The sequence below is a fragment of the Pollicipes pollicipes genome, unplaced genomic scaffold, assembly GCF_011947565.3.
Source record: "Pollicipes pollicipes isolate AB1234 unplaced genomic scaffold, Ppol_2.1 Scaffold_6212;HRSCAF=7365_pilon_pilon_pilon, whole genome shotgun sequence".
Classification (NCBI taxonomy): Eukaryota; Metazoa; Arthropoda; class Thecostraca; order Pollicipedomorpha; family Pollicipedidae; genus Pollicipes; species Pollicipes pollicipes.
The window spans coordinates 57,910-64,778 of NW_023596834.1; positions in this window are offsets into that span (position 1 = coordinate 57,910).

Genomic DNA, 6,869 nt, shown 5'->3' on the forward strand with positions numbered 1-6,869 from the left:
GGATTCACGGGCGACCGGCGGCCATCCTTATCGGACCATGCAGAGTGCTGCTGCCCCGGCGGGCGATGCTGATTGGCTGAACACCGATACGCGGGGCGTTGAGGCCGTTATCGCTTTTCTCTCCTGATACCGGGTCTACCGGGTACACAACCTTATAAAAATGGATAAAAAGGCGTGGCATTGCTGGGCTGGGACCGAACTGACGGGTACGTTATCGCTCTCAAGTTGCACTCCTTCTGGTTACATATTGGGGCGGAGAGACGTGGCCAGCATCTTGCGCTATCAGTGGTAGGGCGATTGTCGGGACGGGACGTGGCAGCTCTGAAGAATGGCTTTGACACGCTGCAAACTCAGCCCCACCGTACTATGCTTAGACTCCCTCGTTCCAAGGTCGTGATAAGTGGTGACCTAACTTGTAACATTGATACGGACGGGTCAGACTTCTCTAGACAGGCATCGCGCAGCTTTCTGCATGCACATTCAATGTTCCAAGTCGTCTGTGTACTGCTTTCTGCATGCACATTTAATGTTCCAAGTCGTCTGTGTACCCACACATGTTCCGGACGACTGCTTGACGCTGTGATCGTGAATAATCGTTACATGATGAAACAGTTCGACGTGAGAGAACGTGATGGCCCCCCCCGCATGATCACCCCAAGCCCGCTGTTGCAAACTAGTTGTGTAAAGAACTGGACGTATCAAAGCCTTTGGCCAGCCCAAAGTGAACAGGATAGTCAGCTGTTTACCGAGAGACACACCCATGACCAGTGGCAGCACATTCTCGGGATGTGTTGGATTATTCTCACCTCATGAGCACCAACTAAATGATCAGCATTTACAACCAGCCGCTGTTCAAAAACTTAAAACTCACGAAAATGTTATGACTGATCAGCTGTTACCAATGACCTCTGAAAGTTACCTGGAACAAACGTTTGTTGCCTAACGTTGGTATTACTGACGCTGCCTCCCGAAATAAACAAGCTGCCAAAATTGGCCTCAAGAAACTGTGTATAGATTGTTATCACTCAACTAGGAAATCCATTGCATTTTTACCCCTTCTTTGGTTTCGCTTGCCAAGTTCATCCAGATGAACAAATCTACACGCAATATAAGACATACCACAGCACATTACATAAGATATAACAGAGCACATAACATAAGACATAACACAACGCATAACATAAGACATAACACGACACCAACACAACACATCTGTTCCGTCTTCGCTCCCTCCGATGGGCAGCTCTCGTAGCAGGAACGCGCCGGCCCGTACGGAACGATGTATTCAAACCCACCTGCAGCGAGGCCGGACCAACCACGGCCTGGGTCAACTACCACAAAGGGCAGTACTAGCCAAGGCCCAGCAACGTCAAAACTTACATACACTTTGTTTCCTCACTGGGGCTTGACGAGGCATTCGGCTGCTGAGGCTATATGGCGTCGTCTGTCTCACACCTTGCCAGGGAGAGGGGCCTTTTCCTTCATGCGTTCCTTGTTTTTTTTCATATATTTAGAGTGCTGGTCACGGGTGTGCCCAACGCCCGCCCTCCGCCCATTTCCTACTACTTTCGTAACCATCGTTCTATCGGCTATTCTCATTCACCACCCTACGCTCTCACAGCATCCACTTCTCTCCTTGTGGCCCTAATCAAACCCGCTTTTCCTCCACCTGCCAGCTGGTCGCCAGCTCTTGGGCTACTGGCTTGCGTCGCCGGACTCAGGGAAGACAACCGACGAACCTTGAGGCACCTCAAGAGTCGGCACCCTGAGAGTCATCACCTGCGCCGCGGCCATGCCGCCACGCGCGCCTACCGATGTCGTCAATCGTCTGATTTCCGACGTACATACTGCACCACCTCCCGCCTGAGCTCCCGGCGCCGTCTCCTGGGGAGCCGTCCGCGCCGCCGGTCGCTGCCCTGGGACGGCACTAACCGCAGCGCCATCTGCTCCGGCCGCGAGGTCCGCCGCGGCGCTGATCGTGCCCCCAGCGCGGCGCTGATCGTGCCCCCAGCCGCGGCGCTGGTCGTGCCCCCCCGGCCGCGGCGCTGGTCGTGCCCCCATCCGCGGCGCTGGTCGTGCCCCCAGCCGCGGCGCTGGTTGTGCCCCGGCCGTGGCGCTGCGCCGGTGTTGACGGCGGGTGCCGCCCGCTCTGCCCGTCACTCCCGTGTGATTGTAGTTAGCGCTTTGGCTTGAGTTCGAGGTTTAAATTTGCTTGCTTTGTGACCATATGGATCGTGACGATTGTGTGTTGAGCCGAGCGGTGCGCTGGGGTTCGTACATCGGAGTGCTCAGCTGAGCGCTGCGCTGGGTTCGTACATCGGAGTGCTCAGCTAAGCGGTGCGCTGGGGTTCGTACCTCGGGGTGCTCGGCTGAACGGCGCGCTGGGGTTTGTACATCGGGGTGTTCGGCTGAACGCTGCGCTGGGTTTCATGTCTCGGGGTGTTCGGGCTGAACGGTGCGCTGGGGTTCGTACATCGGAGTGCTCAGCTAAGCGGTGCGCTGGGGTTCGTACCTCGGGGTGCTCGGCTGAAACGGCGCGCTGGGGTTTGTACAATCGGGGTGTCCGGCTGAACGATGCTCTGGGGGTTGGTGCCTCGGGGTGCTCGGCTGAGCGGTGCGCTGGGGGTTCGTACATCGGGGTGTTCGGGCTGAACGCTGCGCTGGTGTTCGTGTCTCGGGGTGTTCGGCTGAACGGTGCGCTGGGGTTCGTACATCGGAGTGCTCAGCTAAGCGGTGCGCTGGGGTTCGTACCTCGGGGTGCTCGGCTGAACGGCGCGCTGGGGTTTGTACATCGGGGTGTTCGGCTGAACGCTGCGCTGGTTTCCATGTCTCGGGGTGCTCGGCTGAGCGCTGCGCTGGGGTTCGTACATCGGAGTGCTCAGATAAGCGGTGCGCTGGGGTTTCTGCCATCGGGGTGCTCGGCTGTAGGTCTGACCATTTCTTGACTTGTTTCCCGAGGGCTCCTCTGGTGCCGGTGTTGACTCCCGTGTTAATTGCTGCTGCACCCTTTTCTGCTGAGACTTGTGGCTTTCAAGCCGGATGCCTCATTTCTGTCTGATGCCGCCCGGCCCGCAATGACGTCATCGCGTCCAGCTGCTGCTGCCGACGTGTCTGATGGGCCCAAGAGCAAGCTGGACAGGGTCGCCGCAACGGCTAGCCAGAGCAGGCCTCGCATGGTGACCGACCATGGTGTGTGGGACGGCTGATTCCTCCAATCCGTCCGCAGCGATGAGGCTGGCGCTCTTCTGGTGCCGGCGGTGTCATCGTTGGTGCACCTCGGAACGCTCGAGCGCCGAGCGCCAGAGCGCGAGCGACGGAGGCACGCGTTTACAGGGGCCAGGGGTACTGGCCCCATGTAGCGATGTCCGTATGTCATATCTGTCGCGCACTTCGCCATCCAGGAGTGTTGCAGGTGCAGGCGTGCATCACGGACGAGAAGAAACGGCGTAACCTTAACGGGCAAAATATGTTACCCTTATCACGTACGTCGCAATCGCATCAGCCCGTTGTGCAGCAGACTTTGATCGTCGCTGCCATCTGTAGGTAACAAGGGCGCCTGCCATTGTCGCGCCGGTTGCTGTTGTTATCTGGCGACAGCCTGCTGCAGGCGGTCCCAGACCATGTGCGCTGCCCCTCCCCCTGGCTTCCGCTGCCCCTCCCCCTGTCTGCCGCTGCAGGTCCTGTTGCAGTGGAAGCCAGATCAGGGCTCTGTCTGTGGGTGCTCTGTTTGATGCGTGTAGTCTCCACAAAAGTCTTAACCGTGCGGGGGAGTCGTGCAGAAATCGCGCTGCAAGCAGTTTGGACGGTGGCTGTTTTTATGGCAGTAGTCTTGTCGCGATACCGCCACGGCTGACTGCGGAGTCGTGACCCGCTACGTCTGCCCCTCCCCCGTATCCTCCTGCGCGCTTGGTCTAGTGTAGTCCTTGCTAGAGTAGCTCAGCAGGGGGTCGACACCCGGAGATGTAACCAGAAAAAGAGGACAGCAGGACACGCCTTTAAAATCAGCCGAAGGGCGTCACATCTCGGTACGAGTGGTGAAACAAGCAGGCAGTGCCCGAGTACTCATGGACATTGGCGGACTCCTCCACTATAAGTGTGCCCCCTAGAAAAATAACCCTCACGCATGCATTTATCATGTGTACGTTCCAATACTAACTCCCCAACTATCGATAATTACGCCTAAAACAATCACTGACTTCCATGATCGATCACTGAGCGATAAGATGACAGCAGAATACCAATTACCCTTCACCTGAACGGCATACCCACTCAGGTAAGCAAGGTGACACCCGAAGGCTCGGCTGCACACTGGATGGCTACCTTACACCTGCGAGCCACTTGCCCAAGTGCTCCCACAATGACCTGTCTGTCTGAGATCCCTCCGTCCAGCGTGAGCGGCCCACAGCGTCAGCTGTCCACCAGCAGTTTCCTGTCCTGGTAACCTTGATAACAATCAGGTCATGTGGAGGCGCGACGTTTCAGCACGACTGTGTTGTTTAAGGCGCGGTGTGTTCCGTGCTTCTCTCGCCGTTGTTGCACGTCTGCTGTGCGTGGCGCATCAGTGTGGCGGAATCCGAGGCTGGCTCCTGCTCGCACCATTTTGGGGCCGCAAAGCTCGACGCCCGACGGGTGACCGGGTGGGTCAAGGCTCTCGCACTTCAACAGATCACAAATTGTTGTCCTGGCCGCGCGTTGTGACGGACATGATACACTTCTGTGAAGCAGGCCATTTGTTTTTTCCTATGTTTTCATCGGGCAGCGATCACGCGACCTGAAACAGAATCCTATGACTGAAATGTCATCGTGCTGTTGACCAGTCAGGAAGGCTGGCTGCGTGCTGGTCCATTTATTCTGCGGATGAATCGAAAAGCATGGAATATTCGGTCATCCCCCAGCTGCGTCTTCGCTTAACTTCTCCTTACAAGGTAACGGAAGTCATATTTTCAGACTCCCGCGCAACTAAGCACCCAAGCATTTCCAGCATAACAGCCAAGTAATGTGAAAACATGTTATTTGCTGAAGAAGACGACATAGGTTTCCTAAGCATATCAACACACATCAACGACAAATGCGTCGTTGATATAAGACCTACAGCTCATTGGCTGCAATTTTAGCGACACTTATAGATAGCAAACCACCATTTCGGACAATGAACCATCGGCGGTGATAGATTACACCACCTATCGGAAGACCTATGAACCTCGGCTTCCGACGTGAGCCGTAAAAACCAAGGCGCTGTCGCCGTGGTATTACTCAGGGTAATAGATACCAGTATTACTTATGATGATTTCTTGAAGAGGGAGATCAGTTTGGCTTGTTCAACTTGATACAATATTCCAGACTGGCCAGTCTTGGCTGCGCGGTGTACCACAATGACCACAATTCTCACCACCAGACCATTCATGCATTAATGACTAGCAGCACTCTGATCGTTCTGGCCTGGTCAGGGGCGCCCGCAACGGGGGGGGGGGGGGGGGGGGGCAGGGTCTCTCTTAGGAGACTTACGATCAAGGATTCGATCTCAGAGTGCTCGAATGGCCTGAAGGAACGGTCGCGGGTTGCATCAGAGATCCCGGCCCATAGGGCGGCCCCTAAATGTCAGCAGGAGGGCCTCTTGCAATAAGTCCGCACTCTTGCAGAGGGCCCCCTGGGACAATATTGAACTATCAGTTCCGTGACCGTCTGAGCTCTCAAGTCCATTTCCTGAGCAGGGACAAGGCCGGGGTACACCATTTGTTTTGGTTGGGGCCTCTTGCGCAATGATGGATCCCTGTGTCGGTCGGGGCACACATTGCCTGACGGGGAGTCCTGTTTCGGCAAGAAGTCTCACGTCAGCCAGGGGGACATTTGCTGAACGGGGACAGGGACGGGAGCCCGAATCTCAGAGGCTCTTCCGCTAGTCGGGGCCTTCTGTTCGTGAAAGAAGATATGACACCTTGATGAGATGAGATGATGAGACGAAATAATGAGATGAAAGTGATGAGATAATTAGATAAGATGCTGAGATGAGATGCTGAGATGCTGAGATGAAATGAAATGAGATGAGATGAGATGAGATGAGATGAGATGAGATGAGATGAGATGAGATGAGATGAGATGAGATGAGATGAGATGAGATAAGATGAGATGGGATGAGGCGGGATGAGATGGAATTAGATGAGATGAGGTGAGATGAGATGAGATGAGATGAGATGAGATGGATGAAATGAGATGATCAGATGATGAGATTATCAGATGAGATAAGATGAGACGAGATGATGAGATCATGATATGATGATGACCCCAAATGGCACAACGGAACCGCCCCTTGTCAGTCAGGGGCCCCAGTACCGAGCAGGGGTCCTGAACGCATTTCAGCCAGGTGCGTTGCCTGAACTGGAGCTCTCATGTCGATTATTGGATCTACTGCGCCGGTAAGAGACCCTTTAAAGTCAATGTGGGCCATGCGTCGATCCGGGGTGAACTGCCTAGATCAGAAGGCCTGTTGCGCTAGGGTGGGGACCGACGCATACGTCATCCCTCTGAGGGCCTCTAGATCGACCTGGGGGCCTGACTACGTTTTGCGAAAGGACAATCAACAGGCACCCCGGACTGAGGCGGGAGGTGCTTCAGTGCTTGGCCGGGGACTATAATGTGCCCTCTAGCCCCCTAGTGTTCTTCCTACGAGGGCCCTCGCCCGGGAAAGGTAAGGCCTCATTAGTATTTGATGGAGTGAATCGAATTGAGGTTGAACAAGAACAACCCTTGTTTGATTAAGAACGTCCAGATATTTGCAAGATTGACTCAGGAAACAAATTACATAGCAAGTTTGGAAACTGCACGCCTCCAATATTTAGGAAGCACGGACACCAATGGCCGGCGCTACAGTT